Source organism: Macrosteles quadrilineatus, unplaced genomic scaffold (genome assembly GCF_028750875.1).
Source record: "Macrosteles quadrilineatus isolate MER2022 unplaced genomic scaffold, UCM_ALF_1.0 Scaffold_2__2_contigs__length_208266976, whole genome shotgun sequence".
Lineage (NCBI taxonomy): Eukaryota > Metazoa > Arthropoda > Insecta > Hemiptera > Cicadellidae > Macrosteles > Macrosteles quadrilineatus.
In genome coordinates, this window is record NW_026542595.1 from 48,138,257 (window position 1) to 48,156,854 (window position 18,598).

Genomic DNA, 18,598 nt, shown 5'->3' on the forward strand with positions numbered 1-18,598 from the left:
TGTTCATTGACTTTAAACGGCATTTGACAGCATAGACAGGAGAAAACTACTTGATGCCCTTGAGTGTTATGGTTTTCCAGGGAAGCTGGTGCGGCTCACAAAAGTTACATTACAACACACTTATAGTTTAGTAGCAGTGGGTGGTAAACAAAGTAAAGTGTTCAGGATTTCAAGAGGTGTCAGGCAGGGTGATGCGCTATCAGCTCTGCTTTTTAATTTGGCCTTGCATAGTGCTATGTGTAGGCTAGACCTGAGAGGGAACATTACTCGTAGGATGATACAAGCACATGCCTATGCTGATGACATAGCGCTTGTTGCTAGACGCCTTGAAGACCTAAAAGAAATGTTTCAGACTATTAAAGAGGAGGCTAGTCGTATGGGTCTGGAAATAAATGAGGAAAAGACACACTACATGAAAATGTCTGAAGCAGAGGCCATAAGAAGAATCCAAAACTTGGATGTAGGCAATTATTGTTTTAAGGGTGTGTATAGGTTTGTTTACCTTGGGGCAGAGCTGAACAGCAAAAACACTGTTGCGCAAGAAATCACAAACCGAATCATGGCTGGTAACAGGGCATATTATGCTAACCTTGGTATCCTCAAATCCAAGCTGGTGACCCGCAACACAAAGATGAAGCTGTACAAGACTCTCATTAGGCCGGTTGTTACGTACGGTGCAGAAACCTGGTCCCTATCTGCAGTGAACACAAACGCACTGAGAGTGTTCGAAAGGAAAATAATAAGAAGAATACATGGAGCGGTGAAGGAAGGGGATAGATGGAGGATATTGAAGAATGCTGAAATAAACGACATTTTGCAAGGGGAGGATATTGTGCACTTCATCAAAGCAAGAAGGATCGGTTGGTTAGGCCATGTGGAGCGAATGCCTCAAGGAAGACAGCCCAAAGAACTATTGTGCCAGAACATGGAAGGGACTAGGAGAAGGGGTAGGCCGAGAAGAAGATGGCTTGATGAGGTGGAGGATGACCTGAGGATGTTGAGAGTGAGGAATTGGAAAGAGATGGCGCAAGATCGAGGCGATTGGAGGCGAATTGTAGCAGAAGCCAAAGGCCACCAAGGCCTGTAGAGCTGCGGAAGTAAGTAAGTAATAATAATAATAATAATTAATATAATAATAAGAAATAATATTTCAGTATCAACAAACAATTTAAAAAGTATGATATTGAAATTAAACTGTTCTTAACTAACGTAACCTAACCAACCAAACTTGCTGTAACATATCAAAATTCCGTTTGATATGCACCACATGCCTTTTCTTTTATCAAATGGAATTTTGAAAATGGTATCTTACAGCAAGTTTGGTCAGTTATGTTAGGTTAGTTTAGAACAGTTTCATTCCTCAATCCATATATACATATAAGTTAAGTTATATATTCAAATTCAAGTATATTTATTTAAGATATTACAAGCATGGCCTCGCCAAGTTTACAAAAACTTGTCGGCGAGGACCAATAGATTCAAAAAATGACAAAGTTTACAGATTTTTTTTTCTTTAGTTTTGTTTTCTAAGTGCAGAGAAATAGCCTATGAAACTAGTTCTGATAATATATATATATTATTTTAGCCTAAACAAAATTAACTTATAGTTCTCAACTTGTAATTTAAATGCATTTGAAGATATTGAAACAGAAGGAAAATGGATCGTAAAGGAAAACAAAAATATTGATCTATCGAAAAGAAATCATCGATAATAATGAATGTTCTCTTTAACAGGAAAGTACCGTGGATTTCCTTTTGATTTTCATTCAAATCTATTTTAATAACATTAGGTTTAACAAGTTTCTAGGTTTGCTGCTGCGGGGAAATGAAATGAAAAATGTCTTTATTTAAGAGGCGAAGTTAGGACTTGCAAGTCCTCTCTACCACTTAACCTCTAAAACATAAATAAATAAAAACTTATTCACTTATATAAGTAAATTTAAATAATCTAAAGTAATACATTAAATTTGTAACATGAAAAAATAACTTAAGTAATCCTAAAAAAATCCCATTCACACAAGCCGCCAACAACCCCTCACACCAGCGCCAGAGACTCACTCAAGCCTGCTGCTCAATATAATAGATTTAATCTCTGTCCCAAACCTCGCACAGTTACCTATGGATTTGATATGGTCAGGAAGAGAATTCCACAATCAAATTGCAGATACCAAGAAGGATTTGTTAAAAACGGTTGACCGGTGAATTGGTGTAGATAAAAGGTGAGAGCCTCTACGAGTAGCACGGGTGCTGATGTTAGAAATAAAATGGAAGTTGTCTGATAAATAATTGGGAATTTTACTATTGATAATGGAGTGTAGAAGACGGAGGGTGTGAAATTCCCGAAGTTCATTTAACTTTATCAATGAAAGCAGGTTAAAATAGGGAGTTACATGGTCATATCGCCTTAGGCCAAACATGAATCTGATACAGGAATTCTGAGCTCGCTGAAGTCTACTAGAAACTTCATTAGTCATGTCATTGATCACCACATCACAGTAGTTGAAATGAGTCAGGATGAGAGTTTTTGCTAACATGATTTTCAAGTTCAGTGGAAGGTAGTCTGCAAAACGTTTGATGGTGTGAATAGCTCCAAAGACCCTGTCACAAGTGGAGTTGGCTTGGTCAGACCAATTCAAATGTTTGTTCATGATGAGTCCTAAGTTTTTCACTTTGTCGCAGTAGGTGAGATCCTTTCCGTCAAAGTTAAGTCGTTGTGCAGTGAGTAAGTTGATTTTAGTCATTAGTCTGGGGTAGCCAACAATCATCGCTTGTGTTTTGTCAATATTGAGTTTAAGTTCGTTGTTTATAGCCCAGTGAGTTATCGATTCAATGTCAATGTTCATGAGTCGTACAGCAATATCCATCTCGTCTACATTGAAGTGGGAGTAAATCTGTAGGTCATCAGCATACAAATGGTAGCGTGAGTTAGTGATATGTTCTGTGATGTCATTGATGTAAATTGAGAACAGTAGTGGGCCAAGAACAGATCCTTGAGGAACACCTCTAGTAATCTGTTCCCAGGTGGAACACTTGTCACCGACTTTGACACACTGCTGACGATCAGATAAATAGGACTCAATCCAGTCAACACAGTTGTCAGAGAAACCAGCCAAGCGCAGTTTAAGGAGCAAAAGAGGATGGTATACGCAGTCAAACGCCTTTGAAAAGTCAAATTGTGGCATGTCTATTATCCATTGCACGGCGGATGTCATCTGTAATTTTCAACAAAGCAGTGGTTGTGCTATATTTAGCGCGAAACCCAGATTGAAAATCCGATATAATTTTGTTCTCTTAAAAAAAAACAGAGAATTTATTATGCACTATTCTTTCAAGGCATTTAGAAAGGGCAGGAAGAATGCTGATTGGTCTATAGTCAGAAGGGGTATTGGGAGAAGAAATTTTCTGAAGTGGGCGAACAATGACAGATTTCCAGATGGAGGGGAAGGTAGAAGTTGCTAATGATCTGTTATGATCATCTAGGCTCTATACTTTCTCTTTTTCATTGCGATTGCAGTAAGGTTAGTTGGAGTACAACTAAGACATAACTTAATAATATTATAATCATATTTAATTATTATTATCATTATATCCTTTGCCTATAAACCACATGATACTCAGATAGACTATACACATTATTAGACCTATTTTTACAAATTCGATTAGGCCTAGCTTATTATTCAGTTTTAATAATAACCACATGGGACTGACTATTTTGTACCAGGGTCAGCAAATTCAATACATGTAGCAAAATAACCACTTAGAATGTAGATATTTCCATGAAACTTGGAACGAAGGTATATCCACATGTATTCGTAAATTACAAGGAAAAATGTGGTTCGGATTCCACTATAAACTGTAGGTCCCTTAGTTGCCATTAGCTGTATGGGCTATTAATTAACAGCTGTGTCTAAGGAACATGTCGGCCTTAGTCACTAACAAGACTACAAGATCGCGCCACTCATCCTACACTCATCCTTCACTCATATTTGGGTTAAAATACGCACATAGTGGCGTCCCCATCTTAACTAATTGATAATTGATAATTGATATTCTACACGTATGTAAAATTTCGTAACGAAAAAAATATTTGCCTATATTATTAACAAAAAACTGCCGTAAATAGCTAATTTTATTTTGTTGACCCGGGTCAATCGCCAAAAAAAGGTACCTAGAAGTAAACTATATACATAAAACTTGGAACCAAGGTTTATCCACTTGTATTCTATATGCATGTAAAGTTTGGTAACGATTGAAAAATATTTACCTATTTTACTATATAAAAAACCGCCATAAACAGCCTAGCTTATTTTATATTTTGTTGACCCGGGTCAACAAATGCAATACATTTAGCAAAATAACCACTCAACTTAGAATGTAGATATTTTCTTGAAACGGGGAATGAAGGTATGTCAACATGTATTCTACACGTATGTAAAATTTGGTAACGATTTAAAAATATTTACCTATTTTGCTATTTAACTAATATTGTTGACCCAGGTCAACAAAATAGGGAGTCCCTAACCACAATTAAGTAAATAAGGCCTACAACATTACCAAATTAGGCCTATATGTTATTGTAACTAGGGGTTCAGTTCCTCAGAGACTGATAACTAACTAATATTATCAGATGAAATATTAGTTTGATAATTGGTATATCCTTTTAGAGGCTAAAATAGTTACTTGTGTGAACCTGGCAATAACTCGGCAATAAGTAGTGCACGCGCCTTAAAAAATCTATTGCTGGCCGTTTTGGAGCAAAATATGTCCGCGATCCATATTACCAATAATGCCAACAGATAGAGGACACTTTAACGGACACGACAGTATCAACATTATGTACCTGGGGAGTAGAATAAGGGGGTAAAATCAGCAATAAGTTGTGCGCGCGCCATAAAAAATTTATTGCTGGCCGTTTTGCGGCAAAATACGTCCGTGATCCATATTACCAATAATGCCAACAGATAGAGGACACTTTAACGGACACGACAGTATCAACTTTATGTACCCGAGGAGTAGAATAAGGGGGGTAAAATCAGCAATAAGTTGTGCGCGCGCCCGCTAAAATCTATTGCCGGTCGTTTTGTGGCAAAATACGTCTGCGATCCATATTACCGATGATGCCAACAGATAGAGGACACTTTAATGGACACGACAGTATCAACATTATGTACCTGGGGAGTAGGTTAAGGGGGGTAAAATCAGCAATAAGTTGTGCGCGCGCCCGCTAAAATCTATTGCCGGTCGTTTTGTGGCAAAATACCCCTCTTATTCTACTCCTCGGGTACATAATGTTGATACTGTCGTGTCCTTTAAAGTGTCCTCTATCTGTTGGCATCATCGGTAATATGGATCGCGAACGTATTTTGCCACAAAATGGACAGCAATAGATTTTTTTGGGAGCGCGCACTACTTATTGCTGATTTTACCCCCCTTATTCTACTCCTCGGGTACATAAAGTTGATACTGTTGTGTCCGTTAAAGTGTCCTCTATCTGTTGGCATCATCGGTAATATGGATCGCAGACGTATTTTGCCACAAAACGACCGGCAATAGATTTTAGCGGGCGCGCGCACAACTTATTGCTGATTTTACCCCCCTTATTCTACTCCTCGGGTACATAAAGTTGATACTGTCGTGTCCGTTAAAGTGTCCTCTATCTGTTGGCATTATTGGTAATATGGATCACGGACTTATTTTGCCGCAAAACGGCCAGCAATAGATTTTTTCGGGCGCGCGCACAACTTATTGCTGATTTTACCCCCCTTATTCTACTCCCCAGTACATAATGTTGATACTGTCGTGTCCGTTAAAGTGTCCTCTATCTGTTGGCATCATCGGTAATATGGATCGCGGATGTATTTTCCGCAAAACGGCCGGCAATAGATTTTAGCGGGCGAGCGCACTACTTATGGCTGGAGTTATTGCCAGGTTCACGCCAATAAAATAGTTTTCAGCCAATCTTAACTTAAATAACTTATATTGATTGTACGTTATTCATAAGGTAACATTTTATTTATACAGTAGACTTTCTCTTATCAGTCTTATCCAGACTCCTCGGGACCGAGGCCATTCCGGATAACGGGTTTTCCAGTGAAACCGACGTCACCAAAAACTCGTTAAATAGGTCTGTTTAAATGCATACTGTATAAGCAAATATTGATTATTATGAATTTAGACACATGATCACTGGCCTCAAATCTTTCCTACGAAAACAGACGTTTCAGTACGGCCCACTTCCTGCCAATCTAGTCCGGTTAAACTGATGTGCTGATAAAAATTGTACGGTTAAAGATGTGTCATTTCCGCCGGGTGTAGTCCGGTTAAACCGTTGCCCAGTTAAAAGGTGTCCGGATAAGAGAGAGTCTACTGTAAAAGCAAAAGTTGATATTTGGTGTTGTTGTTAGTTGTTATAGATAAATTTACAAAGAAGTCAGTTTAATCAATAAATCAAAATAAATCAATATTGGCTATTAATTATTAACAGCTTTGTCTAAGGAATATGTCGGCCTTAATCTCTAAGTAATAGGCCTACGGTATTCTTTGAAATACTCTACAAATGGCTCCTAGAAAACCCAATGTACCAGATTGATGAGTTTTTTTTAAAATCTGAAATAGTTATTTAAGTAACTTATTTATGCTGTCATCCTACATAGCTTAAATAGAAATTTGTATTTAGCTTTAAAGCCTTACCTACCCTTGTTTCTCTGATTGGATTTAAATTTTGTAGACTAATTTGACGAGACCTATTGTAAACAATGTATTTTTATTTTTATTTATTTAGCCTACATATTCTAGTTTATAATTTATACCTAGTAGTTTGGTAAGCTATTGATTCTACTAAAAACACTTTATAGGCTAACCCTCCCTGACCTGATTTTCTGTGTATATAAATTAAAAAAGCCCAAATTTAGCCCAAATTTTATCAAATACAGAGACTATCGAAATCTCAACCTCACTGCTCTGCTTTTAGACGCTTCTACCCTACCGTGGGATGTGGTTACTAATGATCCTGATGTCAATTCAATGGTTGAACATTTTACTTCCCTCATTTCTAATCTTCATAATAAACACTGTCCAATTGTATCTAAAAGAGTTTGGAAGCCACCTGCTCCCTGGATAAATGATTTTATTAGACAACTTAAAAAAAAAGAGATGCTGCATTTCGTAAAGCCAAGCGCACCAAGCTACCTAATGACTGGGCCTGTTACAAAAGGCTCAAGAATCAAACCCAACAACAGATCAGAAACTCAAAAGCTAGGTATTATTATACATCTTTCTCCCAGAAACAATCCTCCAAAACTTTGTGGACCAAAGTTTTAAGAACCTTGGTATCGGCAAATCTGACAATTTACATCAAATAACTATTAGTCTCGACACGATTAACAACTTTTTTGTGAATATCCCTATAAGTTCTGTAGGTGCATTTAACTATGTTGCCGATATCACATCTAGACCACTTGATATGCCAGAAACCCAGTTTTTCTTTTCCCCAGTTAGTGAATCTGAAGTCCGCAGGAAAATTCTGAGGATGACAAGTAACACAGTCGGCGCCGATGATATTCCTATCAGGTTTATTAGAGACACTCTTCCAGTTACTCTCCCGGTACTAACTTCCATATTTATATTAACACGATGTTAAACAAATACACAAACATCTATTCTAATAGTCATAATTTTTTGTGGAATTCAGAAGCCGAAACCAGAAACTAAAAAAATGTTTAATTTGGTTTTTATTTGACTGCTTTAAACATTAATAAAAAACACCTAAAAATGTATTGTTTACACTCGGGACACAATACAGACAGTATATCCACTTCGACACTTCTGCTTCTGCTTCTGCCTTCTGCTGAGTGCTGTGCTGAGCCGAAACAGCTGTTGTTTTTTTCCAGGCTGCTAATGCGTATTTTGTGTATTAGCGAATTTCCCATATAGGGAATAAGCTATTACCGTAGTACCATAGACTAACCAACACAAGTAGACTTCTCATCCCATTGTAAATTTTGAAGCACGTTTTTCGTTTCTAGTTCATGTACGTGACACAAAGGCGCTAGTGTCGACGAAACTTTGTTACTATTATTTTAGGGTTATTTTCTTGATTTGTGCTTTACTGTTTGGTTATATAACTAGGGGACAAGTTATTGTTTATGATTAGATCGTATTATTTGGTTAAACGAGGTTTTAAATGGCTGTAATAACGGGAAACAAATTGTAAACAAAACACGACCTCTACATAAACCGTACAGAACTAACAATAAAATTGTCTTCAGCTGTTCCATAAGGATGAGAAATCTACTAAGGGAGTATGTTTTATCTATGGTAGTACTCATGGTAAGACCTGGACCCGGGACCGATTTATTTTTTCGTTTTGAGGTCCCTAGAGGCCAAAAACACCATCTGTTCAAATTCATATATATATATATATATATATATATATATATATATATTTATATATATATATATATTTATATATATATATATATATTTATATATATATATATGTGTCCGTTAGCACGATAACTCGAGCAAAAATCATCCGATTTTGATGAAATTTGGTATAAACGTGTAAACCTACATTTATTCGAACGAGTTCGCGAACCAGCATGATCGGACTATGGGAACAGGGGTTTATGGGGGGTTTTATGGGGTAAAAATAGGTTTTTGCCATTTTTGACCCTAAAAACACAAAATTTTACAATTTCTTTTAACACCATTTTGTAGAGCATAAAAAACCAATAATTTAGTATATTGAAGCGTTATTGTGCGCCTAATGGTTACGGAGAAAATTAAAAAAAAACTGTAATTGTAAAATCCCCATGTTATTCTTATGGAGAAAAAGTAAACTGTTGTAGTTTGCTTGTTTAAGAACATATTTTGATCGAATTTTGAAAATACATTAATGTCTTACTAACCTATTAACATAAAAAAAACCACCTTTTTACCCTCCCTGTTGCAGCAAACCTAAGTACTTGTTTAACTAATTCTATTTAAATAGGGAATAAATATGATATTTTTAAGGAGGCATTTTAGTGTAAATCCTATCAGGCTAATGGAAATTCGCTTAGTCTGCAGGTTTGCTGCGGCGGGGGTATATTTGAAGAATACGATAGCTTGGTTACTGTGCTATGAAAATATTTACTCTAATGTACAGACATATATTTTCAATTTGTATTGTTTTGGTTCAAATCACAACATTGTTTTATTTTTTGTCATTTATTTGGCCAGATTTACATTAATGCATTGGCTAAGTCAATATACATAAAAAATACAGATTGTCTTATAAACTACTAGCTGTACCCGCGGGCTTCGCCCCGTTTAACTTCATAAGTATTCGCATGGCTCATTCACGTCCTGGTTGATGTTCGTTCGCTACGCTCACTCACCTTTAGGTTGGAGCTCGTTCGCTGCGCTCACTTGCCTTCAGGTTAGCTCGTTCGCTACGCTAACTCGCCTCCAGGTTGAAGTTCGTTCGCTACGCTCACTCACCTTTTGGTTGGAAATTAGCTGTTGTCATAAATTTAAAAAACAATTAATAGTGCTGCACCCTCTTGGTAATCCTTGTAACTTTTATGCTATTGCACATCATAGAACAGAACCAACTTATTTAATTGAAACAGCTGTTAAGATTCATTAATTCCTTTTAAATATGAAAAATCATAAGATTAACATGGGGAACTACAGAGCCACTGGGGCGGAGCCCGAAAGGGTTTTTGAGATAAGAATAATATGCTTTAATGTTAATCGGGAATGTGAGCTATCATCATGCCAAATTTCAGCCCAATCCGTCCAGTAGTTTATGTGTGATTGAGCAACAAACACACACACAAACATACACACAAACTCACAAACTTTCAGATTTATAATATTAGTAAGATAAAATAACTACTAAAATAAACAATATTTACATGTACAATTCATGAACCAAGCATACCATATGCCCATGACTACCCATCAGCAATAAAATCACGGACACGGTAGTAACACTTGGACACCAGTAATTTTCGAAGTGATTTTTTAAAAACAACAGGGTTTGACTCAATTTTTAGATGTGTTGGAAGTGCATTGAAAAGCAGTATACCGTTATAATAAAGATGTTTTTTTTAAAAAAGGTGGTTGAATGTTTTGGTATCTGAAGATTAAGACTGTTTCGCAAAGAATATGGACATGATCTAGAACTTGAAAAATGAAAATGTTCTTTTTCAGAAAATAGAGTGTTTCAAGGATGTATATGCATGGAAAAGTTAAAATATTTGAAGACTGAAAAAAATGTGTGCATGAAGTTCGTGAGTTGATTTTAAAGATGGTTCGAATTGCTCTCTTTTGAAGTCGAAATAGAAATCTGGTCCTTCCATTCTCACATCCCCATGCTGGCACTGCGTATACTAAATGAGGGAAAATGACCCCATAATAGGCGGTCATAAGGACGTTCTGATCAGAAAAAATTGACAATTGTTTTAAAAGAAAGATGCCTCGTACACAAACTGTCGATATGGTCATAAAAACGAAGGTATTTGTCTAATATTAAACCAAGGAACTTGACGCCTTCTGTTGACTCAATTTCCACGTTGTCTAAAAGGATAGTTGTGTGTGGATTGCCTTGGATTTAAAACCGGAGCAATTCAGTTTTGTTGGGGTTGAGATTTAATAAATTGGAGTCAAACCACTGCTTTACGTTATTTGCTTCAATAAAAGATTTTAATTCTTATTCCTCGTAAGTTGAGCCAGACAGAGCTAAAGACGTGTCATCCGCAAAAAGACAGATCTCTCCAGCCTCAACACTTGAAGGCAGTTCATTGATATAAATCAGAAACCGCACAGGTCCGAGGACAGATCCCTGGGGAACCCCACAAGTGACGGTGTCCCGAGAGGAGACAAAGGGTCGAGCACACCCAGAATAACTGTCAACACCTCTGACCTCAACAAATTGCTCCCTCTTTCTAAGTATGAGGAGAAACACTCCTGTGCCAGCCCCCTAACAACAATAGATTCTAGTTTATTGATTAGCATATCGTGATTTACAGTATCAAATGCCTTGCTCAGGTCAAAGAAAACCCCTAAAGCATTTTCTCCTGAGTCAAGAGGCCGTACTACTTTTGTTATAAGTGTAAACATTATTGCATTGGTGGTTGATTTCCCTTTTACGAATCCAAATTGGTTTTTAAACATAATATTATTTCTTTCTAAAAATTGTACCAATCTTGTTATTACTACTTTTTCAAATATTTTCGAAATGGTCGAAACTATAGTGATAGGTCTGTAGTTATCGCAAGTGGTTGGTATGCCTTTTTTATACAGTGGTTTAACAACGGAGGTCTTTAATAGGTCAGGGAAGGTTCCTGCTTCAAAAGAACTGTTGACCACGTTGGCTAGGGGCTTTGCTATTATATGTCCAATTTCTTTAATTATATTGGGAGAAATTTCGTCCACCCCGGAAGACTTCTTATTTTTCATCTCATGAATTGTTCTTAAGATCTCAATTTCATCTGTTTTGTAGAGGAAAAACGAGTCTCTTACTGAGCTTATAGTGTTTAAGCTGTGGACTCCTTTGGACTTGTTTCCAACGTTCAAGAAATATGTATTAAACATCCCAGCAACAGCGGTGGGATCGCTTACCACTTGACCAATATCATTGATAATCTTAATCGGTTTCATTTCATTGTCCTTACATTTTTTATTTTTCTTTATTGTTTGCCATATTGCTTTAGATTTGTTGTCGGAGCCGTTGATTTCTTTTAGTATCTGGGATGATTTTATCTGTCTAATTTGGTATCTATATTTTTGTTTCATGTGAAAGTAGTATTGTCTCATGATATAATGTGTTGAGGTAAGATCCTTAGTTTTTATATAAATTTCGCGAACAGTTCTTCCTAACTCAATTGTATCAGGTCCAAGAACTATAAGAACTATAGGTACTGCATTATTTTCAATCTTTTAATAAACTATACACGATTAAATGAGCGGTGGTCACCCGTCTGCCATTTTTAACTCATGGGACGTATGGCGCTTAGCAGCACTACTTGCGACCACGATTACTAGTAATCGTGCTTGCGACATTGTCAATTCTATCAGGCCACGGTCTGTTATAGTACACTAGCATCACTAGCATAACCTCTTCCAATACATTATCTAATACATTATGAAAATCTCATTAAAGTAATGCCATAGACTAACCAACCACGGCCACCTTTAACTCCAGGCTGCGGCCCATCGATCTCTATAATAATAGAAATCGATGCCGCGGCCTGGTAGAATTGGCAACGTTGCAAGTGATGTTGCCTAGCGCTAGACGTCTCATAAAATAACATGTCATAACAGGTGACACCAGCTCATTAATTTGCATATCTATAATATTAAAACGAAACAGTGTTTTTTATTTCACGATTCTGAATCAACCACTCGACGGATTTACATGATTTTTGTGTTGAAAGAAAGATAATTTTGAGAACTAGGGAATGTCGAAGCCATAATTTTAGTTTTGGATCCCAGTTTTTTAGAAATTAAGTTTTAATTTTTAAAAAGTCTAGCAGCCGACGCTAAGATTCTAAACTAGCTTTCGGCATAAAATAATTTGCTTAACATAACAGCTGTAAACATTCAGCTTTTGTGTCACAAATTCAGCATTTGGATAAAAATGTAAAGACATACTTAGCGTTGACTTATTTATACTATGTGTAATACTAATCAATGATACGATCAATTCTTCTGTAAGAGGATGGCAGATTAATTAAATATACATAGTAAAATACTAGGATGTTCAAAATATTTTTTAAAGTAATCTTTGTAATCTTCGATTTGTTTTAGAGCAATATAATTTGTTTGAACTAACAGCTGGTTAAATATAAACTATGGCACTATGAGGTTATTTTATTTACTCTTATTGTGTCATTGATTATAGGAAATAAGTAAGATTAGTAGAGATAATTGGACCACAGTTTAAAATGGTTTAGACCAAAATTAAATTAAACCACAGTACAAAGCGAGGCTCTGTACACGAGTCTCAATACAAAAGGATAAATGCAAATTATTTTACTGCTCCACTTTTCAAGGAAAGAATAGAAAAATAACAATGTTTACATGTTTTAATTCTTCATGGTAGCTTTTTTTACAATTAATGTTTGCCTGCTTTAACTTTGTTTGGATTAGGCCCGGAAATATTGATGTCATAAAAAGAAGATCAAGAATAATCAGGAATCACGATTTTAAATTACCACCACAACCTCAGCCGGGTTTTATACAAAGATAGATAGATAGATGACATAGATTGAACACAACGTCAACATTGACCTAGGATACTGCAATTAGACAAACCATCCTTTTATGAAATAGTGTTCGGTTGTGGTTACGTTTGGGGGTGCCATCATTGCCCCAAACGTGAAAATATCACTTTTATTTCAACTATGAATATATTGTAGTTTAAATTAACTAATATAGGAAATTACGATGTACATTTATTCAATGAGGGTGGGTAATTATCAAGGTTAGAACTGATAACGGTATGGATAATAAACATTGACAATTACTTCATTAGCTTTACTAGCGTGTTTACTTTTTATATTCCTGCTACATGTGACCAGTTCTTTTTTTCAAATGAATGTTATTTGAACCAAACAGCTGTTTCAAAATAAACTGTTATTGTTTTTACTTTTCTTTGTTTACACTTATTTATTTAGCAATTAATGCAGTGAAATTTATACAAGGGATAGGTGTGACGAGTAGTTTTGATGTTAGAACAACAAAGTTAAATTATGTGTACTGTGAATTTTATTGGATATTATCGTTTTATTTTAGGTCGTTTCTATTCAGACCTACTGGAAATTGTGTATAGTAGTTGTATTGTGGTGTTGATAATTATGGAAGAGGCAGGTATGCTATGGAAGGTGGAATCGATGACTAGGTCTATACACTTCTCAATTGACAATTACTCTCTCTACTGTAGGCTACTTATAATCAGTGTGCGTATGTGCGAATTGGCTGCAAATCTCACTTCAACGCTTTTCACATCGTAAAAATTGCAGAATTGCTGTTTTATTGTAAAATTATTGGATTTAAAATGCATATCGTATAGGCCTATGATGGAATAAAAACATATTTGTTCACACAACATTTGTTTACAAGATGATTTTTTCACATTAAAACTGCAAGAAACTTTGTCTTTATATGTGTAAACTATAGCTGATCTGAATTGTACACGGTTTTAAATTCCCGTACGTAGGACGGGCTCAAGGCTATTAAAAAAGAAAAAGAGGTTGCCTCAGTCGCGCGTATGACGTCACCCGCCGACCCGGACGGTGCTGCTTTTAATTCACACAGCTGTCACCTGTCAAGTACTTTGTTATTGTTGTTTCTTTTTAATTTTGGGACGGGCTAACACCTCGTTATTCATATAATTTTAAATATGTGAAAATAAATTTATTAAAAGATTGAAAATAAAACATATATAATTGAAAACCAAAACAATGTTTAGATTGTAAATCTATTTTTGTAGGCCTACATAAAATTGGAGTCAATATTTTCATAAAGTATTAAAGTATATTTCCCATCCTTATGGAACAGCTGAAGCCAATTTTATTGTTAGTTCTGTCCGGTTTTCTGTAGATGTCGTGTTTTGTTAACAATTTGTTTCTTGTTATTTCAGTGATTTAAAACCTTGTTAAACCAAATGAATCTATCTAATCATAAACATTAACTCGTCCACTAGCTATATAACCAAACAGTGAGACACAAATAATGAGAAACTAACCCTAAAATAATAGAAACAAATTGTAAACAAAACACGACATCTACAGAAAACCGGACAGAACTAACAATAAAATTGGCTTCATCTGTTCAATAAGGATGGGAAATCTACTAAGGGACTAAGTTTTAGCCAAGTAAACAAGCTTTTGTATTCTTAAAAATACACAAATTACCATTAGCCGTCTCCAAACAAAACAGCTGTTACAACCCTACTTGCGATGCTGCCACTGCGACGGCCGCGGCCTGGAGATAAAGGTGGCCGTGAACCAACACGCATGTTTTATCAATGGCAATACAGTACTTCTCATCCCATTATAAATTCTGAAGCTCGTTTTCGTGTCTATAGTTCATGTTCGCTGACCCTGACCTCTAGTGTCGACAACATTTTGTTTCTATTATTTCGGTGTTAATTTCATTATTTGTGCTTTACTGTTTGGTTATATAACTAGGGACGATTTTTGGTAAAACGAGGTTTTAAATTACTGAAATAACAATATATATTGACAGTGACAATCAGGTGATCTTTTGTTTGCAATCTGAGTGACGTCAGAATATGACGGGAATAGCACACCTATGTATGACTCCGCTCAATTTTGTAAATGCCTCTGCAAACGCCACCTAGTTAATATACAGTATATAGATGTGTCATAATTAAAAGAATCCGGTACCGCAGTAAAGCAGTATATAAAATACAGGCTGAGAATCATGAAACAGTCTTGTTCCCATTCGTGGGTCAGGACTAAAAGTGAAGTTTAAATTTTGATTGTAAAATAGACACCTAAGTAATCATTATCAAGTAAATTGTTATGGAACATGCTCAGGTTCATTGTTCATAAGCATGTGCAATCTTTTATGTAATACTAAAATTTAAAGGCTTTACTTTCAATATTTTTTATATTATTGTTAAATTTAAAAGTGATTACTAAAACCAATATTTATAATTTATAATAGTATAGATTCCGTTGCACATTGCAACGTGCTTGCAATTATAGCCTACAGGTCTTATAACAATAACGTTTAATTTTTGAAATCCGAATGGAATTAATAATAAATAAAAATAAAGTTGTTTCTCCCACTTGTAGCTACGGGCCATTTCTGGTTACGATAATTATAAATCCCTGTGTTGTGAGGGAAACGCCACCGAGCGTCCTTACTCGATAATGGGGGCGAAAAATCTGAATTACCCACCCGGCCTTGGTGCGGGGATTTCTGAAGCGTCCGTCCGCACGAACCACCATTTTGAGGGTGTCCGCGTCACCTACGTCCAGGCTAACCACGGAGCCGTATTTTCCTTCCACCATGATCGATCTCTATAATAATAGAGATCGATGCCGCGGCCTGGTAGAATTGGCAACGTTGCAAGTGGTGTTGTCTAGCGCTAGACGTCTCATAAAATAACATGGCAGACAGGTGACACCAGCACATTAATTCGCATATTATTCATTTAACTTTAAATTTGTATGAACATACATTTATTAAAAGATTAAAAATAAAACATATAGAATTGAAAACGAAAACAATGTTTAAATTGTAAATCTATTTTTGTACATAAAATTGGAGTCAATATTTTTATAAAGTACTAGCTGGCCCGACAGACGTCGTCCTGTCCTATTGTGGTTTTATGTCACATGCTTGTTCATTTTCAAGATGAGCTCGTTCGCATGGCTCAATCACGTCCTGGTTAAAGTTCGTTCGCTACGCTCACTCACCTTTAGGTTGGAGCTCGTTCGCTGCGCTCACTTGCCTTCAGGTTAGCTCGTTCGCTACGCTAACTCGCCTCCAGGTTGAAGTTCGTTCGCTACGCTCACTCACCTTTTGGTTGCAAATTAGCTGTTCTCATAAATTAAAAAAAATATAGTGCTGCACCCTGTTGGTAAACCTATTAACTTTTTAATGCAATTGAACATCACAGAATCAAATTGTTTAGCTGCACCAGCTGTTAAGATTCTTTAATTCCATTTAAATATGAGTACTCATAAGGTTAACATGGGAAACTCCAGAGCCACTGGGGCGGAGCCCTATTGACGGATCTGCACCAAACTTCACACAAACCATCCTTGAATAATGCTTAATAATGCCTAAAAGTTTCATTACAATCTGTCGAGCGGTTTTGGAGTCCATAAAGGACAAACATACAAATATACAAACATACAAATATACAAACATACAAACATACATTGGATTTTATATATATAGATTAAAGTATTAAAGTATAGCCCAGTAAACAAGCTTTTGTATTCTAAAAAAAATACACAAATTACCATTAGCCGCCTCCAAACAAAACAGCTGTTACAACCCTACTTGCGATGTTGCTACTTCGAAGGCCGCGGCCTGGAGTTAAAGGTGGCCGTGAACCAACAACACGTGTGTTTTATCAATGGCAATACTTCTAATCCCATTATAAATTTTGAAGCTTATTTTCGTGTCTATAGTTCATGTTCGGTGACCCTGACCACTAGTGTCGACAACATTTTGTTTCTATTATTTCAGTGTTAATTTCATAATTTGTACTTTACTGTTTGGTTATAAAACTAGGGACGATTTTTTGTAAAACGAGGTTTTAAATTACTGAAATAACAAGATATATTGTCAACATGATAAAAATTGTAAAACTAACAATAACATTATCTTCAGCTGATCCAAGGAAATGGTACAGTATATCTCTTCTATATGGCAATATAAAATTCGCTTAGTCATAACATAGATAAAACCAGAGTATGTTTCATCTATGACTAGCTGGCCCGACAGACGTCGTCCTGTCCCATTGTGGTTTTATGTCACATGCTCGTTCATTTTCAAGATGAGCTCGTTCGCATGGCTCAATCACGTCCTGGTTGAAGTTCGTTCGCCACGCTCACTCACCTTTAGGTTGGAGCTCGTTCGCTGCGCTCACTTGCCTTCAGGTTAGCTCGTTCGCTACGCTAACTCGCCTCCAGGTTGCCTTTGGTTGCAAATTAACTGTTCTCATAAATTAAAAATAAATATAGTGCTGCACCCTGTTGGTAAACCTATTAACTTTTTAATGCTATTGAACATCACAGAATCAAATTGTTTAGTTGCACCATCTGTTAAGATTCTTTAATTCCATTTAAATATGAGTACTCATAAGGTTAACATGGGAAACTCCAGAGCCACTGGGGCGGAGCCTTATTGACGGATCTGCACCTAACTTCACACAAACCATCCTTGAATAATGGTTAATAATGGCTGAAAGTTTCATTACAATCTGTCGAGCAGTTTTGGAGTCCATAAAGGACAAACATACAAATATACAAACATACATTGGATTTTATATATATATATATAGATAAAACATACTGTCATAATTAAGGTTTGATGAGAGGGTAACATAATTTTTGTAACCCATACATTTTTGTAAAGAAGAAAAACAAATAATTATTTCTAATATTATTATACAGTTGAACCTCGATAACAAGATCGGGGACAGCTCACTTACTTTACAGATCATAGTCTATACGAGCTTTGTAAATAACTAGTGTCCCTGTTGCTCGAATTCGAGCAATTGCTAAGTATTACCATAGATAAAACATACTCCCTTAGTAGATTTCTCATCCTTATGGAACAGCTGAAGACAATTTTATTGTTAGTTCATGTACGGTTTATGTAGAGGTCGTGTTTTGTTTACAATTTGTTTCCCGTTGTTACAGCCATTTAAAACCTCGTTTAAACAAATAATACGGTCTAATCATAAACAATAACTTGTCCCCTAGTTATATTTAACCATAGACTAACCAACACAAGTAGACTTCTCATCCCATTGTAAATTTTGAAGCTCGTTTTTCATGTCTAGTTCATGTACGCCACACTGGGCACTAGTGTCGACGAAATTTTGTTTCTATTATTT

General features: G+C 36.0%; 1 protein-coding gene across 7 annotated transcripts in view; it reads right to left on the minus strand.

Moving 5' to 3' along the window:
* Window positions 1-7,719, minus strand: part of LOC128984749 (uncharacterized) — an 80,014-nt gene extending 72,295 nt beyond the window's left edge. For 2 of the 7 annotated variants that reach the window (XM_054404099.1, XM_054404096.1), the window contains exon 1: window positions 6,986-7,713. The gene's annotated coding sequence lies outside the window, so the exon portion shown is untranslated. The other 5 variants (XM_054404100.1, XM_054404097.1, XM_054404102.1 and 2 more) reach the window with 4 other exon arrangements.
* Between the last annotated feature and the right edge of the window lie 10,879 nt (window positions 7,720-18,598).